The sequence below is a fragment of the Salvelinus fontinalis genome, chromosome 30 (genome assembly GCF_029448725.1).
Source record: "Salvelinus fontinalis isolate EN_2023a chromosome 30, ASM2944872v1, whole genome shotgun sequence".
NCBI classification, from domain to species: Eukaryota; Metazoa; Chordata; class Actinopteri; order Salmoniformes; family Salmonidae; genus Salvelinus; species Salvelinus fontinalis.
Window position 1 is genome coordinate 4,478,676 of NC_074694.1, and position 22,923 is coordinate 4,501,598.

General features: G+C 41.2%; 1 pseudogene; it reads left to right on the forward strand.

The window, feature by feature from the left end:
* Positions 1–3,683: 3,683 nt before the first annotated feature.
* LOC129828552 (myosin-7-like) lies at positions 3,684–21,579 on the forward strand (annotated as a pseudogene).
* The last annotated feature ends 1,344 nt before the right edge of the window (positions 21,580–22,923 follow it).

A 22,923-nucleotide genomic window follows, 5' to 3' on the forward strand; every position in this document is an offset into this window, starting at 1 on the left:
AAGGTTAAAACGTGTCAAAGAACAAAAAAACTATTTCCTAAGCATTTTTATATATCTCCTAGAATTAACACAGACACTTCAAACCTGTATTCCTTATTATTTATGATTTGACTGTCTTTTTGCCATTTATGAATGGGCTATTCAATGCGTTTCTATGTGCTATAGTAGTAAAGGCAAAATTCAATATTGGATCAAATACATTTTTTATTATTATACCTACAGGGGTCCTAAAATTCTAAATCAAATAGATAAATGATGCATGGTATGACCATTAGGAGTGCTTTATTTAAAAGCACGATTATATGAAACAAATGAACATGAGATTGTCATTCTGTCCTTGCTCAAACATTACATACCATACATGCACCATACTTGGATGTACATGGTGTCAGACTGACCTTCGGAGGAGGGTGCTATTGTCCTCGTGAAGCCATAAACAAAGGGGTTACGCACCCTGGGTGATTTTGTCCCCTCCTCTGCCCTCGTGGGATAGCCTGCCTTAGACACACACCTCTGCTTCCAAATACAGATCTTTTAAAATAATCAGAGTATATTTTGCATCGGCCCATCTCCATATAGGGCTGAGCAACAGCCTTTATAAAGAGGCGTGCAGGTCTGGAGAGAAACAGACCAGGGAGACGCAAAGCATCGGACTGTCATCCTAAAGGTAAGCACATAGTCTGCTGAGGACCTAACAACTATGATTCCCACAGCATCACAAGGCACCAATCAGCAAATACATAACTGGTCAGGTGATTGATGTTGATCTTTGTTTTTGTCTATTTCGTTCTCAGCAGAGATCCTTTCTACCAAACCAAGAGGTGACCACTGACCAACAACAGGTAAGGAACGTGAACTTCCACACTACGGTTGTAGAGTGTAGATACACTCTCTTGACTAAGGCTCAGGCCTACCTATATATATATTTAAAGTCATGGCATGTGCCTTTTCTTGTTTGTTGAAGTTGTTGTTGTGAAATAGTTTTTATAGTGGTTTACAGCAGTACATTTTGCCTTAACTGTATCTGCAATGAATTGAATTTGGGCCATCGAAAGCCTGACTGGGATGAAAGTGATTAAATGTGTAATTCATTATACTAGAGCACGTGTTGAGGATTGAAGACAGCAGTCTCTCTAGCTTGAGATAAACTTGTTATTCAGGTCAGTCTCTCTATCTTGAAATCAACTTGTTATTCAGGTCAGTCTCTCTATCTTGAAATCAACTTGTTATTCAGGTCAGTCTCTCTATCTTGAGATCAACTTGTTATTCAGGCCAGGTCAGTCTCTCTATCTTGAGATAAACTTGTATTTCAGCCAGGTCAGTCTCTCTATCTTGAGACCAACTTGTTATTCAGGCCAGGTCAGTCTCTCTATCTTGAGATAAACTTGTTATTCAGGCCAGGTCAGTCTCTCTATCTTGAGACCAACTTGTTATTCAGGTCAGGTCAGTCTCTCTATCTTGAGACCAACTTGTTATTCAGGTCAGTCTCTCTATCTTGAGATCAACTTGTTATTCAGGCCAGGTCAGTCTCTCTATCTTGAGATAAACTTGTATTTCAGGCCAGGTCAGTCTCTCTATCTTGAGACCAACTTGTTATTCAGGCCAGGTCAGTCTCTCTATCTTGAGATAAACTTGTTATTCAGGCCAGGTCAGTCTCTCTATCTTGAGATAAACTTGTATTTCAGGCCAGGTCAGTCTCTCTATCTTGAGACCAACTTGTATTTCAGGCCAGGTCAGTCTCTCTATCTTGAGATAAACTTGTATTTCAGGTCAGGTCAGTCTCTCTAGCTGGAGACCAACTTGTATTTCAGGCCAGGTCAGTCTCTCTAGCTGGAGACCAACTTGTATTTCAGCCAGGTCAGTCTCTCTAGCTGGAGACCAACTTGTATTTCAGGCCAGGTCAGTCTCTCTATCTTGAGACCAACTTGTATTTCAGCCAGGTCAGTCTCTCTATCTTGAGATAAACTTGTATTTCAGGTCAGGTCAGTCTCTCTAGCTGGAGACCAACTTGTATTTCAGGCCAGGTCAGTCTCTCTAGCTGGAGACCAACTTGTATTTCAGCCAGGTCAGTCTCTCTAGCTGGAGACCAACTTGTATTTCAGGCCAGGTCAGTCTCTCTATCTTGAGACCAACTTGTATTTCAGCCAGGTCAGTCTCTCTAGCTGGAGATAAACTTGTATTTCAGCCAGGTCAGTCTCTCTATCTTGAGACCAACTTGTATTTCAGCCAGGACACCAATTGAGATTTCTTAGCCAAGAGTAACATTTTATTGAAGCCATACAAATATTATTATGACACGATCATGAAGCATTATAAGACTTGTCATAAGTGACTACGAACTGCTTATAATATGTAAGTATTGTTGCGAACAGCGGGGCAGGGAAGCGAACCCGGGTCGCTGGGGGGAACGTCAAACACATCACACTGATAGGGTTAACTCACTTAGGGGTGAATTGTAACACGGCTCACATTAGTGAGGATCGTTACACATCCCGCTGATAGGGTTAACTCACTTAGGGGTGAATTGTAACACGGCTCACATTAGTGAGGATCGTTACACATCCCGCTGATAGGGTTAACTCACTTAGGGGTGAATTGTATCACGGCTCACATTAGTGAGGATCGTTACACATCCCACTGATAGGGTTAACTCACTTAGGGGTGAATTGTAACACGGCTCACATTAGTGAGGATCGTTACACATCCCGCTCCGAACAGGAAAGAAGCATCCCAATGCTTCGACCACATCAGCCCCCTCACACGTCTGTCTATGCGTTCCCATGGCACCCATCCCACTTCTAACACCAGTGTTGACCTACTTGGTGAGAATTGTAACGTGGCTCATATTAGCGAGAATCTCTACAGTATTCTATTACAAGAAGCTAGAGTTATTATCAGTCATTTAGAACCTATTATAAATTGCCACATAGAAAGACAACATATATGTTAAGTTATGAAACATTGTAAGGACTCATACATATAACAGTCATAACAATACATTATAACTGTACACCACAACCCATTAACACTAAATAAACCATGTCAGAATCTGTCAGCATCTCATTCAAAATGGAGTTTGCTAATACGGGGGCGGCAGGGTAGCCTAGTGGTTAGAGCTTTGGGCTAATAACCGAAAGGTTGCAAGTTCAAATCCCCGAGCTGACAAGGTACAAATCTGTCGTTCTGCCCCTGAACAAGGCAGTTAAGTGTTCCTAGGCCGTCATTGAAAATAAGAATTTGTTCTTAACTGACTTGCCTAGTTAAATAAAGGTAAAACAAACATACAGTATTAACCATTACTTAATGATTCTAAGGTCCAATCCAGGTCCAGTCCCTGTGATGTAAAAAAAAATAACTCCCTTCTTTAGCATGTACCCAACAAAAACACGTATTCCCTGTGAAACAAAATGAAAGGAACATACAACTGCATATCAATTCAAAAAAGCACAGGATAAATACTATTTTAAAACTATCCTGGGCAAGACAGTTTTCAATTTTGATTCAACAGACAATTTTCAGGTTTACTAACTAATGTTAATGTCAGAATGGGATCTTTTGAATGACACTGTGGATGGATGTAGATATTCTCTGTTCCTACCTGAACAGATTTCAGGATGGGATCTTTTGAATGACACTATGGATGGATGTAGATATTCTCTGTTCCTCCCTGTACAGATTTCAGGATGGGGGACATGGTTATGGAGGAGTTCGGGGCAGCAGCTCCCTTTCTGCGTAAACCAGACAAGGAGAGGATGGAATGCCAGACTAGACCCTTTGACATAAAGAGAGAGTGCTATGTTCCTGACCCTGAGGTTGAGTACGTCAAGGGCACAATCACCACCAGAGACGGGGACAAAATCACAGTTAACACGGAGTTTGGCAAGGTGAACGTTTTTAATAAAAAAGATTTTTAACGTGGATAGACAACCATGAACAATATGTAGTCTATATAATGATTCGTGTTTTATTTCCTTTACTGATATTACATAGAAAAGCGGTGTACTTTGAAAAAATGAAATGAAACAAACGGTGGAAATGTAATTTGCTCTTCTTTCAGACTGTTGTCGTGAAGGAGATTGACTGCCACCCCCAAAACCCGCCAAAGTTTGATAAAATTGAGGATATGGCGATGTTCACCTTCCTGCACGAGCCCGCCGTGCTGTTTAACCTCAAAGAGCGTTACGCAGCCTGGATGATCTACGTAAGTCATGACCTGCCTGCTGATATCTCCATTATGCTTCTACACCTGCATTACTAGCTGTTTTGGGGGGTTTTAGGCTGGGTTTCTGTACAGCACTTTGAGATATTAGCTGATGTACGAAGGGCTATATAAAATAAACTTGATTGATTGATTAGATCTAAACATGGATTCAAATGAATATAACTTAAAATCGCCACCTCTCTCGTCTTCCACAGACCTACTCAGGGCTGTTCTGTGTTACTGTCAACCCCTACAAGTGGCTGCCAGTGTACGATCAGTCTGTTGTCAATGCTTACAGAGGCAAGAAGAGGACAGAAGCTCCTCCTCACGTATTCTCCGTCTCTGACAATGCCTACCAGTACATGCTGTCAGGTCAAATGTACATTCTAAGTAGATTCAAAACATCAAACTATATTTGGAAAGGTGCTATTTACTGATACTTCCTTTCCTTTCAACAGACAGGGAAAACCAGTCTGTCCTCATCACGTAAGTACCTCGACCAAAAAGGTTATATCGATTTGAGGCTATTTCAAATTAGGAGAAATGTTCAATCATCAACGTTTGTATTTTCATTCCCAGTGGAGAATCCGGTGCTGGAAAGACTGTGAACACCAAGAGAGTCATTCAGTACTTTGCCAGCATTGCTGCCGTCGCCGGAAAGAAAAGTGCAGCAGAAGAGAAAAAGGTCGACAGAATTGTCCATCCTAAATGAAACCCACTTCCTGTTTGTATGAGCACGTTGACAAAGATATTCACGACAGAAATGTAACACTGTATGCCATGTTGGTTTGTAGGGGACCTTGGAGGATCAAATCATCCAGGCCAATCCTGCCCTGGAGGCGTTTGGTAACGCAAAGACCATCAGGAATGACAACTCCTCCCGATTCGTACGTTTTTTTTCCCCCTCTTGTTTGAGAACACGTCTTTATTATCAAATCCTATCACCATATTATCTGGTGTATATACACCCATTCATTAATATGTTGGTAAAACCTTTACAGGGTAAATTCATCCGAATTCATTTCGGAGTCACTGGGAAACTTTCCTCTGCTGACATTGAGACTTGTAAGTAAAAGTTACATTTGAACAGGTTTTAAAAAAATCTCTTTGACAACAGATTCAATAAAATACACATTCACTTTTTCATGCATATCAGATCTTCTGGAAAAGTCACGTGTCACTTTCCAGCTCAAGGCTGAGAGAGACTACCACATCTTCTACCAGATTCTGTCCCAAAAGAAACCAGAACTGCTGGGTGAGTAATACAACACTCAACGAGGTACTGAACACTATCTCAGTGTCTCTCAACCTCAGGTCTGTGGACGAGCACCAGTCCTTGGAATGTTACTGATCGTTGTCAGTAAATTAGCTGCCACAAAAAACAGATTGAGAAACACTGCATAATAAACAGTACCATAGACACATTCAACTGTGCTTTTCAGAGATGCTCCTCATCACCAGCAATCCCTACGACTACGCCTTCATCTCCCAAGGAGAGATTAAAGTCACTTCCATTGATGATTCTGATGAGCTAATGGCTACTGATGTAAGTCAATTTTCATGACAATTTCCATTTATCTCTCCTCGTTTATTTGTCCAACTTTCTATCCAATGCAAAAAAAAAAAAACTTTATTCTGCACTAGGATGCCTTTAATGTGCTGGGCTTCTCTCAAGAAGAGATTAATGGCATTTACAAGCTGACCGGGGCCATAATGCATTACGGTAACATGAAGTTTAAGAACAAGCAGAGGGAGGAGCAAGCAGAATCTGATGGCACTGAGGGTGAGGATATAAAACCTCTCGCTTTAATATATACGGTAGTAATCTTTGAAAAAAATCTGTCGGTCAGAATGCCTCCTCCTACAACCATTAAAACCTCTCCTTTCCAGATGTCGACAAAGTCGCATATCTGATGTGCCTGAACTCTGCGGACCTAGTCAAGGGGCTGTGTCACCCAAGGGTCAAAGTAGGAAATGAATGGGTCACCAAAGGTCAGAGTGTCGATCAGGTGAGTCGAAGAAAAAACAATTGTACATTTCCAAGAGCTAAAAATTGTGAGTATAAAAACTTCTGTTTAGAGTTGCTAATATTTGAAATGAGTGATTCGCCCATTGAGCAGGATGTTTAGTCCAGGACTAGGCCTAATCTGTGTCTGGGAAATTGTTCCAATTCGTTCATGTTGAACCTATGTTTTAGTAATTCATTTTTCTCAATATTTTGTAGGTGTACTACTCTATTGGTGCACTGTCAAAGAAAATTTACGAGAACATGTTCCTGTGGATGGTGATCAGAATCAACCTGACCCTGGACACTAAGAACGCTCGGCAGCACTACATTGGTGTGCTGGACATTGCTGGCTTTGAGATCTTTGATGTGAGTGTTTGATGTAGGCTATATTTCATAAAAATAACCAATCGTGGGCCTCCCGAGTGGCGCAGCGGTCTAACGCACTGCATCGCAGCGCTTGAGGTGTCACTACAGACACCTCAATTGTTTGCACAATTGGCCCAGTGTTCGGCCGGGTTACGGGAGGGTTCGGCCGGGTTACGGGAGGGTTCGTCCGGGTTACGGGAGGGTTCATCCGGGTTACGGGAGTGTTCGTCCGGGTTACGGGAGGGTTCGGCCGGGTTACGGGAGGGTTCGGCCGGGTTACGGGAGGGTTCGTCCGGGTTACGGGAGGGTTCGGCTGGGTTACGGGTGGGTTCGGCCGGGTTACGGGAGGGTTCGGCCGGGTTACGGGAGGGTTCGGCCGGGTTACGGGAGGGTTTGGCCGGGGAGGGGGGGGTTTACTTGGCTCATTACGCTGAAGCGACTCCTTTTGGAGAATGCATGACTCGACCTTCACCTCTCCCAAGTCCCTCTGGGAAATGCAGCGATGAGACAAGATCACAATTGGATATCACAAAATTGTGGAGAAAATGGGGGGTAAACAACAACAACAACAAAAAGAAGAAGAAAAAAAACACATCCTCAAACGATTTATCTAAAACATTACAGCTGACAAAAATAAAGTAACTGTGAACTTGTATTTCAGTTCAACACCTTTGAGCAGCTGTGCATCAACTTCACTAATGAGAAGCTGCAGCAGTTCTTCAACCACCACATGTTTGTGCTGGAGCAGGAAGAGTACAAGAAAGAGGGCATCGTCTGGGAGTTCATTGACTTCGGCATGGACTTGGCTGCCTGCATTGACCTCATTGAAAGGGTTGGTGTCTTCAGTTTTTGGTAGTCGTTTATATGAAGTGTCCTGAGATATCTTTGAGATTTCAAACATTCAATGTGAGTACTTTTAAAATGAGCATTACGAAGGGGAAAATCTTCATAGACAAAATTATTCTGATATTTATTCACTATGCTTTTCTCTTGGTACTAATGGATTTTCATTCCTTCCACCAGCCCATGGGTATCATGTCCATCCTTGAAGAGGAGTGCATGTTCCCCAAGGCCAGTGATTCCACATTCAAGGCTAAGCTGTATGACACCCATCTGGGCAAAAACGCATGTTTCCAGAAACCCAAGATCGTTAAGGGAAGACCGGAGGCCCATTTCTCCCTGGTTCACTATGCTGGTACTGTCGACTACAACATTGGTAACTGGCTGGTGAAGAACAAAGACCCACTGAATGAGACTGTGGTCGGACTGTTCCAGAAGTCAAGTCTTAAGTTCTTGTCCAATCTCTTTGCGAGCTACGCTGGTGCAGAAGGAGGTACTATATGTTTCTATCTGCAAAGACTACAAACCAATAAAGTAAATAACATTTGACATGATAGAACAGAGGAGTGGCAAGTAGCCTTGCGGTTAGAGTGTTGGGGCAGTTAACGAAAGGTTACATGTTCGAATACCTCAATCGACATGGAGCAAGGCACTTAAAACTAATTTACAACAAAACATTTCACTGCACCTATCCGGTGTATGTAACAACATGTATAATCTAATTGTTATCAGGTGAGGACAATAACAACCTGTATAATCTAATTGTTATCAGGTGAGGACAATAACAACCTGTATAATCTAATTGTTATCAGGTGAGGACAATAACAACCTGTATAATCTAATTGTTATCAGGTGAGGACAATAACAACCTGTATAATCTAATTGTTATCAGGTGAGGACAATAACAACCTGTATAATCTAATTGTCATGAGGTCATCAAGTGAGGACAATAACAACCTGTATAATCTAATTGTCATGAGGTCATCAAGTGAGGACAATAACAACATGTATAATCTAATTGTCATGAGGTCATCAGGTGAGGACAATAACAACCTGTATAATCTAATTGTCATGAGGTCATCAGGTGAGGACAATAACAACCTGTATAATCTAATTGTCATGAGGTCATCAAGTGAGGACAATAACAACCTGTATAATCTAATTGTCATGAGGTCATCAAGTGAGGACAATAACAACATGTATAATCTAATTGTCATGAGGTCATCAAGTGAGGACAATAACAACATGTATAATCTAATTGTCATGAGGTCATCAAGTGAGGACAATAACAACATGTATAATCTAATTGTTATCAGGTGAGGACAATAACAACCTGTATAATCTAATTGTCATGAGGTCATCAGGTGAGGACAATAACAACATGTATAATCTAATTGTTATCAGGTGAGGACAATAACAACCTGTATAATCTAATTGTCATGAGGTCATCAGGTGAGGACAATAACAACCTGTATAATCTAATGGTTATCAGGTTAGGACAATAACAACCTGTATAATCTAATTGTTATCAGGTGAGGACAATAACAACATGTATAATCTAATTGTCATGAGGTCATCAGGTGAGGACAATAACAACATGTATAATCTAATTGTCATGAGGTCATCAGGTGAGGACAAAGCGGCTGGAGGAAAGAAGAAGAAAGGTTCTTCCTTCCAGACTGTGTCTGCGCTGCACAGGGTAGATCCCACATTAAATCACTCTATCTTTTCACATAGCATTACATTACATTTGAGATGTGAGTATATAGCATTATATTACATTTGAGATGTGAGTATATAGCATTATATTACATTTGAGATGTGAGTATATAGCATTACATTACATTTGAGATGTGAGTATGTTGTGGATTGACACGTCAGCCATTTAATGCCGTTGTGACTCGTGAGGTACTCTGAGACAAAGGCACTGACGGAGAATTTCTACATTTGTCGTACTCACAGGAGAACTTGGGTAAACTCATGACCAACTTGAGGTCTACTCACCCTCACTTTGTGCGTTGCCTCATCCCCAACGAGACCAAGACTCCCGGGGCCATGGAGAATCCTCTGGTCATGCACCAGCTGCGCTGTAACGGTGTGCTGGAAGGCATCAGGATCTGCCGAAAGGGCTTCCCCAACAGGATCCTGTATGCTGATTTCAAACAAAGGTACAAAAAATAATAAAAAAATAAGGTTATACATTTTCTTTCTAACAGGAAAGGAGGGCCTTTTGAGTCCCTTTGACTATTTAAGTAGAACTAGTTTTAAGCTTGTTATATTAAATGAAGTGCCCTTTAATATAGACCACATGGAAAATTCAATAAATCAGATTTGCAAAAGTAGAACATTCCTGAAGCTGTGCATCCTATGCGCCCTCTTGGGAAGATTTTAACCCACTTAATAGCAAAATGAATCCAAGTTTTCACCATCATTCTAAAGCCCTAGTTATTTTGTTTCTTTGACAAAGTAATATCTCAAGAGTATTATTTATTTAATGTGATTAGTGATTCATAAAAAAATGTAATAATAATAAATATCCCTAATTTTAAGGTCAACCCTGTTACGTGAAACTAAACTGAAACTGTTCCTTAAAAATTAAGAAAATTAAAACATGGACATCCAATAGTCAAATCATAGTGTAAAAGTAAATGAGCTGGTTCTACTCTTTGTGGTCATTTTCTGATGTTTTGTGGTGGAAAACTGAGTGGGTGGAGCACAACACGTCAACACTGTTAGCCGTAGATAAACAGGCTAGAAATGTCCATTTCCTTGTGAAGCTCTGCATTCATTTGCCACTCCCTGTTGTACACAATGAGCTTCCATTCCCCCCTCACAAGGCGAATTATGGATGATTTAAGATTACGTCGTCAACCCTATGACGATAACCCTGTTACTTTATTTGGCACTTAATGATAGTATTTTTATTTATTTATTTAACCTTTTTGAGATGGGAAAACATGTTTTTCTTAAGTTGAATATGTGCTCTTTAGGAAAGAATAAATTAAAATGTACAGTACCAGTCCAAAGGTAGGACACACATACTCATTCAGGTTATTTTTGAAACTATGTTCTACATTGTAGAATAGTAGTGAAGACATCAAAACTATGAAATAACACATATGGAATCCTGTAGTAACCAAAAACAATATGTTAAACAATATATTTTAGATTTTTCAAAGTAGCCACCCTTTGTCTTGATGAGAGCTTTGCACACTCTTGGCATTCTCTCAACCAGCTTCATGAGGACTTATTTTCCAACAGTCTTGAAGGAGTTCTCACATATGCTGAGCACTTGTTGGCTGCTTGTCCTTCACTCTGCGGTCCAACTCATCTCAAACCATCTCAATTGGGTTGAGGTCGGGTGATTGTGGAGGCCAGGTCATCTGATGCAGCACTCCATCACTCTCCTTCTTGGTCAAATAGCCCTTACACAGCCTGGAGGTGTGTTGGGTCATTGTCCTGTTGAAAACAAATGATAGTTCCACTAAGCACAAACCAGATGGGCTGGCATATCGCTGCAGAATGCTGTGGTGGCCATGCTGGTTAAGTGTGCCTTGAATTGTAAATAAATCACTGACAGTGTCACCAGCAAAGCACCCCCACACCATCACACCTCCTCCTCCATGCTTCACGGTGGGAACCACACATGCAGAGATCATCCGTTCACCTTCTCTACATTTCACAAAGACACAGCGGTTGGAACCAAAAATCGAAAATTTGGACTCATCAGACCAAAGGGCAGATTTCCACCGGTCTAATGTTCATTGCTCGTGTTTCTTGGCCAAAGCAAGTCTCTTCTTCTTATTGGTGTCCTTTAGTAGTGGTTTCTTTGCAGCAATTCGACCATGAAGGCCTGATTCACGCAGTCACTTCTGAACAGTTGATGTTGAGATGTGTCTGTTACTTGAACTCTGTGAAGCATTTATTTGGGCTGCAATCTGAGGTGCAGTTAACTCTAATGAACTTATCCTCTGCAGCAGAGGTAACTCTGGGTCTTCCTTTCCTGTGGCGGTCCTCATGAGCGCCAGTTTCATCACAGCGCTTGATGGTTTTTGCGACTGCACTTGAAGAAACATTCAAAGTTCTTGAAATTTTCCGGATTGACTTACCTTCATGTCTTAAAGTAATGATGGACTGTCGTTTCTCTTTGCTTATTTGAGCTGTTCTTTCCATAATATGGACTTGATCTTTTACCAAATAGGGCTATCTTCTGTTTACCACCCCTACCTTATCACAACACAACTAAATGGCGCAAATACATTTAAAAGGAAAGAAATTCCACAAACTAACTTTTAACAAGACACACCTGTTAATTTAAATGCATTCCAGGTGACTACCTCATGAAGCTGGTTGAGAATGCCAAGAGTATGCAAAGCTGTCATCAAGACAAAGGGTGGCTACTATCTCAAACATAAAATATATTTTGATTTATTTAACACTTTTTTTGGGGTTACTACATGATTCCATATGTTTTATTACATAGTTTTGATGTAGAAAATAGTAAATAAATAAAGAAAAACCCTGGAATGAGTTAATGTGTCCTAACTTTTGTGACGTCTATTGAAGATAATTGTTTGGTGATTTTAATTCAGATATCGCATCCTCAACCCAAATGCTATCCCCGAGGGTCAGTTCATTGACAACGTGAAGGCGGCAGAAAAACTGCTGGGCTCTCTGGACATTGACCACACCCAGTACAGATTAGGACACACAAAGGTAAGTTCTCTAAATAGATGGAAAGCAATATGGCCTGTCGGGATCAGGAGGGAAAGATAGGACCAACAAAAAGGGTCCTAGCAACATATTGCCATTACACCACTAACACCAAAACCAGGCCAAAACTGAGCAATACCCGTAGAGTTGTACTAGAGAACTAATGCAATGGCCACTTCTACGACAGAATGGCCAGCGCCATCTATTTTAAAGAAGTCAATTACGTTTTCTTATATTTCCATGGGTGTATTATTGGAAGTTTGTAAATAAACTGAAAAGGTTCATACAAGCACCTACTGAGCTAGAGTGCATAACCTAGAGGTATAAAAACCACCTGGTTGGTGATTTACTGCCCCCTGCTGGTATTGAGTGCTCAGGAATATCATTAATTGGCTGGCCCCTCCAGCTGATCTGAATGGAATTCTGTGATTCGTCCTTAACCATATACACAGTGAAATCATTGATGTGTACTGCATATATACACACCTGTATCTATCTATCTATCTATCTATCTATCTGTCTGTCTGTCTGTCTGTCTGTCTGTCTGTCTGTCTGTCTGTCTGTCTGTCTGTCTGTCTGTCTGTCTGTCTGTCTGTCTGTCTGTCTGTCTGTCTGTCTGTCTGTCTGTCTGTCTGTCTGTCTGTCTGTCTGTCTGTCTGTCTGTCTGTCTATTCACCTTTATATGTCTCTGTATATCTTTATTAGGTGTTCTTTAAGGCTGGTCTCCTGGGTACCCTTGAGGAGATGAGAGACGACCGTCTCGCCCTCATCATCACTGGCCTCCAGGCCCGATCACGTGGTCTACTTGCCAGGATTGAGTTCCAGAAAATTGTTGACCGCAGGTTGGAAAAACAATAGATAGAACTTCTGCAGACAATATGGTGGAGGTGGAAAAGGTTGTATCACAAGCTAATTTTATAACAATTCACAGGGATGCTTTGCTTGTGATCCAATGGAACATTCGTGCCTTCATGGGTGTCAAGAATTGGCCCTGGATGAAAATGTTCTTCAAGATCAAACCTCTGCTGGTTTCAGCAGAGACTGAGAAAGAGATGGCCAACATGAAGGAAGAATTCCTGAAGCTTAAAGAGCTTTTTGCTAAAACGGACGCCCGTAGAAAGGAGCTGGAAGAGAAGATGGTCTCCCTTCTCCAAGAGAAGAATGACCTGCAAATGGCAGTCCTATCTGTGAGTAAAAGTCACATTTCTAAACGACTTTGATGTAACTTTAACTGCACTCGTCCCTTTGCTGCAGTCAAATCCTGTGTAAATAATGGCCTTTCGAGTTCTTAGCATGACTGAGGCCCAATCCCAAACCAGCCTTAACTCCTTTGAAGGTTCATCTGTTGCCACACTTGCTGGCAAACCCTTAAAGGGTGCCTTCCAGAGCGGCATGGAATAAACCCGGTCCAACTACAGGACACATTCGTGACTTCAACGATGCAATTTAAGGAAAAAAGTACAATAATGAAAATGTATTTTATAAATTCTTTCAAAGATATAACAAGATACAAGATGAACAAAATCTTTAACCTCAATAACAGTTAAACATTTTCATTTTGTTACATGTTTCACACCTCGATAATAAGACACAAACAAATGCACGTGTCATATCATTAGGCAAGACTTTCCATTTTTTTCATATGATATTGGGCCAAGTCCAAACATGATGCATGTTGGGATAGCACTTTGCCCTGGAGCCTACAGCAGTGCTGGTTAAAGTGGCTATCGGAGGGTCTCTAATTAGTCCCCTACCTCCCTTGATAATTCTCACTCCCTCAGCTTTGTGAATATGGCGGAAACACTTGTGAACGTGCAAATCGAGGGCTTTACGGGAAGGGACTGGTTTGGGATTCAGCAAGAGACATGGAAAAACAAAGAGAGGGATGAGACATGATTTGATAAATCGATATGTCATACAATTAATGAATACAGAATATTTTATAACCAACCAAATTTCTGAAATTTGAAGGATTTGATATATGCTTACAATATGTTGACACGTTGACAGTCAGAAGACACTCTTGGTGACGCTGAAGAGAGATGTGAGGGGCTGATCAAGAATAAGATCCAGCTTGAGGCCAAAGCCAAAGAGCTGACAGAGAGACTGGAGGACGAGGAGGAGATGAATTCAGAGCTGACTGCTAAGAAGAGGAAGCTGGAAGATGAGTGCTCAGAACTCAAGAAGGACATTGATGATCTGGAGCTCACTCTGGCTAAAGTGGAGAAGGAGAAGCATGCCACAGAGAACAAGGTCAAAGTTTCTCTTCATTCTTGGGTTGTTAAAACTACAAATAATTGGTGTGGATGAAAGTGTAATGACACTAGTGTATTCTTTAGGTTAAAAACCTGACTGAGGAGATGGCAGCTCTGGACGAAATCATTGCCAAGCTGACCAAGGAGAAGAAGGCTCTGCAGGAGGCTCATCAACAAACGTTGGATGACCTACAGAGTGAGGAGGACAAAGTCAACACGCTGACCAAGGCCAAAGCCAAACTGGAACAGCAAGTTGATGACGTGAGTATCGAAATTAGTATTGATAAAAATGACTACATATTTAGTCATATCCTAAAGAAATAGGCTACAGCAAATGGTTTACTTCTAGTATTGTTTAAATATATCCTTTATCAGCTTGAAGGGTCTCTGGAGCAAGAGAAGAAGGTGAGGATGGACCTTGAGAGAGCCAAGAGAAAGCTGGAGGGAGATTTGAAGTTGACCCAGGAGAGCCTAATGGACCTGGAGAATGACAAGCAACAGATGGAGGAGAGGATGAAGAAGTAAGATCACAAATACATTTAACTGTTTACATACTAATATTATTTTATACCAGAAAAGACCACAACTCACAAAAAAATCATTAAAATATTTCAAATAAACCATTTCTTTTTTTTACTCATCAGGAAGGACTTTGAGATGAGCCAACTCAACAGCAAGATTGAGGATGAGCAAGCCATGAGCGCCCAGCTTCAGAAGAAACTGAAGGAGTTGCAGGTATTTCAATATTATTGTTGAAAATATACTCTTTCTGTTACACTTGATTATGTTCTGCTCTCACCAGAAAAGTTTAATTCCGACCATTTCAGGCCCGCATCGAGGAGCTGGAGGAGGAGCTGGAGGCTGAGAGAGCTGCCCGTGCCAAGGTGGAGAAACAGAGGGCAGACTTGGCCAGAGAGCTGGAGGAGATCAGCGAGAGGCTGGAGGAGGCTGGTGGAGCCACTGCTTCCCAGATTGAGATGAACAAGAAGAGGGAGGCTGAGTTCCAGAAGGTGCGCAGAGACCTCGAAGAGGCTACTCTGCAGCATGAGGCTACAGCTGCCTCTCTGAGGAAGAAAAATGCTGACAGTGTGGCTGACCTGGGAGAGCAGATTGATAACCTTCAGAGAGTGAAGCAGAAGCTGGAGAAGGAGAAGAGTGAGCTCAGACTGGAGCTGGATGACGTGGTCTCCAACATGGAGCAGATTGTCAAGACTAAGGTCAGTGGATTAATGATGAAATACAAGCATTTTCTGAGATCAGATAGATATCGCACATGGCACTGCACATGGCACTGCACATGGCACTGCACATGGCACTGCACATGGCTCTGCACATGGCTCTGCACATGGCTCTACACATGGCTCTGCACATGGCTCTGCACATGGCACTGAGTTTCAGAAATATGATCTATCAAGGTTGCGCCGCATTATATATATTTTTAAAACATGTTTTCAGACAAACTTGGAGAAAATGTGCCGCACTCTCGAGGACCAGATGAGTGAATACAGGACGAAAGCTGAGGAAGGACAGCGATCCATCAATGATTTCACCATGCAGAAAGCAAAGCTTCAAACTGAGAACGGTATAACAACTTTAACATGAACATTCACATAAACAGCCACGTCCACAGTAAGAGACTCATTGAAATGATCCAAAAATTCGATGAAAACAGGTGAACTTGCCAGACAACTGGAGGAGAAGGACTCTCTGGTCTCCCAACTAACCAGAGGCAAGCAGTCCAACGTTCAGCAGATTGAAGACCTCAAGAGACAACTGGAGGAGGAAGTCAAGGTATTTATACAAAAAATGTAGAATCTGTTATCCGACTACATTCATCCTCCGGCATAACTACGTATTCTTTTTTTTTACCGTTATTTTCCAGGCAAAGAACGCACTTGCCCATGCAGTGCAGTCTGCTCGCCATGACTCAGACCTGCTGAGGGAGCAGTATGAGGAGGAGCAGGAGGCCAAGGCTGAGCTGCAGCGTGGCATGTCCAAGGCCAACGCTGAGGTGGCTCAGTGGAGAACCAAGTATGAAACTGATGCCATCCAGAAGACCGAGGAGCTTGAAGAGGCAAAGTAAGGATGTTTTCTTACTCTCAAGGCTATTCAACCTTGGCTGAATGAGCGATACACAACAGTATATGATGAATGATACATGAATTACCTGATATACAACCATTATATATATATATATATAGAAAAATAAAGTCAGCTGTTCTGAAATGAGTTTCCCCATCTATGTCAATCTAGGAAGAAGCTGGCTCAGCGTCTGCAGGATGCCGAGGAAGCTGTGGAAGCTGTTAACGCTAAATGCTCCTCCTTGGAGAAGACTAAACACAGACTCCAGAATGAGATTGAAGATCTCATGGTGGATGTGGAGAGATCGAATGCAGCTGCTGCCGCTCTGGACAAGAAGCAGAGGAACTTCGACAAGGTATTATTATGGGACATTCTTCTTAACTTTCATTATAATACATGATAATTCATATGCTGTTTATTCAAGACCATTTACAATACATGTATGATTCTACTAGGTCCTGGCTGAATGGAAGCAGAAGTTTGAGGAGTCTCAGACTGAGTTGGAGAGCTCCCAGAAAGAGGCCAGATCCCTCAGCACTGAGCTCTTTAAACTCAAGAACTCTTATGAGGAGTCTCTGGATCATCTGGAGACCATGAAGAGGGAGAACAAGAACCTACAAGGTCAGAGCATCAATATTATTGGCCTGCATTTCAGGCAATCGTTTAAATATTATTAAAGAGATTTGTTATCACATGATACTGACGTGCAAATTTTTTTTTCTCCCCCCCACAGAGGAAATTTCTGATCTGACTGAGCAACTTGGTGAGGGAGGAAAGAGCGTCCATGAGCTGGAGAAGATCCGTAAACAGCTAGAGCAGGAGAAGGCTGAGATACAGACTGCACTAGAGGAAGCTGAGGTGAGACTGGGAAATATTTACTGGTAGGGATAGACACCATTTACTGAGAGTAAAATATTAGAAGATTTTGACATACAATGTGTGTTGTGTTTCAATAGGGCTCCCTGGAGCACGAGGAGGGCAAGATCCTGAGAGCACAGTTGGAGTACAACCAGGTCAAAGCTGACATTGAGCGCAAACTGGTGGAGAAGGATGAGGAGATGGAGATGAATAAGAGGAACCAGCAGAGAGTGGTGGATACCCTGCAGAGCTCCCTGGAGTCAGAGACTCGCAGCAGGAATGAAGCTCTCAGGCTGAAGAAGAAGATGGAGGGAGATCTCAATGAGATGGAGATCCAGCTCAGCCAGGCCAACAGGCAGGCGGGAGAGGCCCAGAAGCAACTTAAGGGTCTTCATGCCCATCTGAAGGTAACACTTCCACAGCATCTAATCCAGGGTTGGGGTCAATTCCAATTTAATTCGAAATTACAATTCAATTCTTGAATTTAGGTTGTAATTAAATTCGAATTTCACCACCAAGTTATGGAATTAGACTACTAGGACTGTTTGAATTGGAATTGAATTGGAAATCAATTTAATATTTGTGTAAGAGGGCGGCAGGTAGCCTAGTGGTTAGAGTATTGGACTAGTAACCGAAAGGTTGCTAGATCAAATCCCCGAGCTGACAAGGTAAAATTCTGTCGTTCTGCCCCTGAACAAGGCAGTTAACCCACTGTTCCTAGACAGTCATTGAAAATAAGAATTTGTTCTTAACTGACTTGCCTGGTTAAATAAAGGTAAAAGAAATATAATTTTTTGGGATAATATTGAATTGGGAATTACATTCTTGGAATTGAATTATCTCTGATTTTAAAGACTAACCTTGAATTTTAATTGAATTAAATTTCCAGGGAGATGGAATTGATTAAGAATTGAATTAGTGGAATTGATCGCAACCCTGATTTAATCTGACCTACTACATTTTTATTATAAAGATGAAGCCCCCAAAAAATAATTGTTAAACAGATCTTGGGGTATTTCTGGGACCTCTTTCTAACAAAACCGAAATTCTCTCCACAGGATTCTCAACTGCAGCTGGATGATGCTCTACGTGGCGGTGACGACCTGAAGGAGAACATTGCCATTGTAGAGAGACGCAACAACCTGATGCAGGCTGAACTGGATGAGCTGAGGTCCCTGGTGGAGCAGACGGAGAGAGGCCGCAAACTGGCCGAGCAGGAACTGCTGGATGTTAGTGAGAGAGTTCAGCTACTGCACTCTCAGGTAAAAGGCATCGATAGACAACAATAGATAGCCTTATTAAATATACACAACGTGAAAATGTTGAAGATAACATGAAAGTAATTCCTGAAAACACATATGTAGAACACCAGCCTGCTGAGCCAGAAGAAGAAGCTAGAGGGTGACACATCCCAGCTTTCGACTGAAGTGGAAGAGGCTGTGCAGGAATGCAGAAACGCTGAGGAGAAGGCCAAGAAGGCCATTACTGACGCTGCCATGATGGCAGAGGAGCTGAAGAAGGAGCAGGACACCAGTTCTCACCTGGAGCGTATGAAGAAGAACATGGAGCAGACCATCAAGGACCTGCAGCACCGCCTGGATGAAGCTGAACAAATCGCCATGAAGGGGGGCAAGAAGCAGATCCAGAAGCTGGAGGTCAGAGTAAGTATTTGAGACTAACCTATTTTCTCTTCTATAAATGAACATAAAACATTTCTAGCTTCAATGTTGAATGTAGTTGTGACGACATAATATTGTAAACAGTGTTAACATCCATCACATCTTTCCAGGTGAGGGAGCTAGAGACTGAAGTGGAACTGGAGCAAAGGAGGAGTGGCGATTCTGTGAAAGGAGTCCGTAAATACGAGAGACGCATCAAGGAACTCACCTACCAGGTACATCAGAGTTGCACTACGAACATGCTCAGAGCAAACCTAAGGTTCATATATATGACCCTATCCCCCCCCCCCCACACCCCCCCCCGCCCTTTGTTTTCTGGTGCAGACTGAGGAAGACCGTAAGAATTTGAGCCGTCTGCAGGACCTGGTGGACAAACTGCAGCTCAAGGTCAAATCCTTCAAGAGAACTGCAGAGGAGGCTGTAAGTACAAAACCTTCCATCATCCAACTGATGCATGTGTCATTTATGAATTGTTGCCTTTTTTGCTAGAGACTAAAATCATCCATATTTTTCACAGGAGGAACAAGCCAATTCCAATTTGGGCAAATTTCGCAAGATTCAGCATGAACTGGACGAGGCAGAGGAGAGGGCTGATATTGCTGAGTCTCAGGTCAATAAGATGAGAGCCAAGAGTCGGGACGTCGGTTCCAAGGTCAGTATCTGCTGCTTCAATCTTCAATTCATTATAATTGAATGACTTCCCCCCCCATGTAATGTATGGCTGAAGCCTTTACGTTGAATACTTTATAAAATCCAATAGCCATAATATCATTAACATCTGAATATCTACATTTATATGAATTAATTTGCGGGCTGTCCATTGTGTTGTAAAACTATACAAGATAGGATCAACTCTAAATGTAATAGCTTACTGCTAACGGTCCCGAAGCTTACTGCTAACGGTCCCGAAGCTTACTGCTAACGGTCCCGAAGCTTACTGCTAACGGTCCCGAAGCTTACTGCTAACGGTCCCGAAGCTTACTGCTAACGGCCCCGAAGCTTACTGCTAACGGTCCCGAAGCTTACTGCTAACGGCCCCGATGGTTTCATAGATACATTTCCTGAAGAAGAAAAAAAAGTCCCCACTTTACATTTAATGTATTTCCATGGTAGTTTTATAAGTAGGTACAGTGTAATAACAGTCAACGATTATACTGTATACCTGTTGCAGTTTTATACATTAATTCATTTGATAAACAAATTCAAATTAAAGGACAACTTCAATTTCAACTTTGGTATTTCAACCTTGTCTCTCTACCATAGCCTCAAGTCATTTCCTCGGTAGCAAATCACTAAAAGTTATTATGTTATAGGGTAATATATTATTAACAATTATACTGTATGTAATAACCACTCCTCAACATTGATATTCATTACATGCTTTGACTTACAGAGTTTTGTCTTCAGTAAGAATATGTACCTACACTACAAACTCCACTGAAACACTGTACCTTCCCATGTAGCTACTACCATGGTAGTACATGGGATCTAAAGAAACTGGGACCATTTTTATTTATTTTTTTACAGATTTTATGTAATACCTACAGTTTAAGAATCAACTTAATCTACTGTTCATTTCATTTTAATTGTTCATTGGACAATATTGCAACTATAAAATGTTTTGCAAACTTTTACTTGATTACGTAGTAGATCTAAGGAGAATCAGGACCACTACAGGTTTGGTATCTGTATGGGGGCAACATGATGTCCATAGTTTATAAGTGTATACTACTTACCTGTTGAAGCTTATTGTAATTTTAACTAGAGCACATCGGCAATATCAAGGTTTTCCAGTAGGATTACAATGTTCTTATAACCAAGGACCAGTAACCCAAAGGTTGCTAGATCGAATCCCCGAGCTGACAAGGTAAAATTCTGTCGTTCTGCCCCTGAACAAGGCAGTTAACCCACTGTTCCTAGGCCATCATTGTAAATAAGAATTTGTTCTTAAACTGACTTGCCTAGTTAAATAAAGGTATATTTTTAAAAATATATATTAAAAATCTATCTTCTCTGTCACAGAAAGGAAAGGATGAGGAGTGAGACCAAGAGACCAAGAGTTGTGACCCAGCTCCCAGGTCAGTTGCTTTGGTTATAATTTGCACACTTCCTGGTTTCAGTGGTCACTTACAATGCAATTACATCATTTTTGGAGATGTTTATTGTAATAAGGACAGTAGTTGAAATGAAAGCAAAAGCCAAATTAATTTAATGTCAATTTAATTATTTGATTTGACATCATTGCACCTTTAAAAGTCAAATCTTAGTTAATTTCCTAGAAAACACAGTTGTAATGTTGGGACCATTTAATGAATGAGTGTTTAAGTGCAGCATAAACACTCATTGGAGTTGCCCCATTGTGTAATTGACATTTCAAGACCCAAAGTATATAATACAAATGTTTCCAGAATATAGAGGTAATTTTTCACAACCTTTTATCCACCTTCTGCCACAGAAAGGACACGATGAAGAGTGAAGCTCTCAGACGGACCTTTCTGAAAATCTCCCGACTGTAGTGCTTTAGTGTCTCTCTATTCTCCATGTAACATGAGCCGAATAAAGACAATTGAAATTGCATTTCTGTGTATTGCTTGTAATATGTTACGCTGTGTGGCAAAGGGTTTTCATGTCTGGTATAGACATAAGGTTGATGCTATTATGAATAGGAATTCCAGACATTTTGGAAGAAGGAAATTCACTTTTTTTTTTATTTACACAATTATGTAAACACTGATTTTAATAGAATATATTGATAACTTACTTCAAGTGGTACCATAGAAAAAGACAAACGTTTAACATATACATGTATCGTCTACATTTTTATAAAATTGGAAGTAATACAGTGAGCTCCAAAAAGTATTGGGACAGTGCATGTTTTATTTGTTTGTTTTGGCTCTGTATTCCAGCACTTTGGATTTTAAATGATACAATGACTATGGGGTTAAAGTGCAGACTGTCAGCTTTCATTTGAGCGTATTTCTATCCATATCGGGTAAACCGTTTAGAAATTACAGCACTTTTTGTACATAGTTCACCCATTTTAGGGGACCAAAAGCATTGGGCCAAATTCACTTGTGTGTATTAAAGTAAAACAAGTAAAATATTAGGTCCCATATTCATAGCACACAATAATTTTAATATGACTCTTGAAATATTGTATTTTCACTGTGTGTTTCAAATATGTGACTCACCCCTTGGATTCGGTCTTATGAAGCAAAATGGTGAAATGGTGTTTTTTACATTGGATAAAAGTAGAGACTCAGAGTTACAAAATGGTATATCATGCACTACAGTTGAGGAACAATGGGAAAGCCATTCTGCTTTCACTTTTGAGAAAATGGCCTTTGAATGTTTTGGTATCTAGTGAAGAGCTCTTCTTTGTCTACAGCCATTCAGCATCGTTCAAACCTTCTTAAGCTTTAGCCCCACCCATCTTGTTTCGCTCTCGGACACTTGATGCTCTGGCCGATGATTTGTTTACCTCTGGATAACATGAAAATAGCCTAACCAGCTCTGCTGGCAACAATTTCATTGCGCTTTTTTTCAGACGTTTACTGACACCGGCCATATTCAACCGGTGTTATACACAGGTCACGTAACGTTAGCTAACGAGCCAGCCAGTCAACGTTAGCTAGTTAAACAACAATGAACACAGTGCCAAATCATGTCGTTACTACCCTGCATGAATACGGCTCTGGGTTACGAATAATAACGTCAACTAGGGAGCCAGCCAGCTAACGTTAGCTAGCTAGCTAACAGTACACTTGAAATGCTTGAAATGAAAGCACTTTATCAAAATTAGAAACGTGTAATATCTGAAAATGTAGCTAGCTAACGCTAGACTATCACACCTGTATACATCATCATGCATGATGGAAGTGTCTCCCTGTCAGGAATGCCATACCACATAGACAGAACCCC